Raw genomic sequence first — 972 nt, forward strand, 5'->3', positions numbered from 1 at the left:
TAACCCAAACCCAAACCCAAACCCAAACCCAAACCCAAACCCAAACCCAAACCCAAACCCAAACCCAAACCCAAACCCAAACCCAAACCCAAACCCAAACCCAAACCCAAACCCAAACCCAAACCCAAACCCAAACCCAAACCCAAACCCAAACCCAAACCCAAACCCAAACCCAAACCCAACCCAAACCCAAACCCAAACCCAAACCCAAACCCAAACCCAAACCCAAACCCAAACCCAAACCCAAACCCAAACCCAAACCCAAACCCAAACCCAAACCAAAACCCAAACCCAAACCCAAACCCAAACCCAAACCCAAACCCAAACCCAAACCCAAACCCAAACCCAAACCCAAACCCAAACCCAAACCCAAACCAAACCCCCAAACCCCAAACCACCTAACCTTTTTATTTATATTTGAATGACATATATGAAATTCAGATACTCAATATTGGCCGTTCGTTAGTCGTCGATGGGTTTTCGTCTAACCCAAACCCAAACCCAACCCATTCAAATATCATAATATTTTATATCATTCGATTGGAAATGATGAGTAGAACAACGTAGTATATTTAGTTTTTCAATTTATAAAATATTAACTTTGTAAATAATGTCAGATTAAAATTTCATAAATGAAACCATATGAAGAATGATAATTTAAAAATCCTTTAATGAGATTATATAGTATATATCATCGTTAACAACATTCATAATCACTTTCATATAAAATTTCAAAAGTTCATCTCTGTAGGTATAAAAGTATAGAGGGAAAAGGGAAGTTGTGAGGTAAAATAGGTCAACTATAACTTTTGAGTTTCTCATCAAAACATATTGAAACCTGATATGAAAATGTTCCATTTGATGAGTAAACATCGAATATCAAATTTATTTTAACTTTCATATTTAAAGATTTCTTCCCTCAACCATCATGGTCAACTAGGGATGAAAAGGATGAAATCTTGAAAAAGGACC

Source organism: Naegleria gruberi (genome assembly GCF_000004985.1).
Source record: "Naegleria gruberi genomic scaffold NAEGRscaffold_9, whole genome shotgun sequence".
Classification (NCBI taxonomy): Eukaryota; Heterolobosea; class Eutetramitea; order Acrasida; family Naegleriidae; genus Naegleria; species Naegleria gruberi.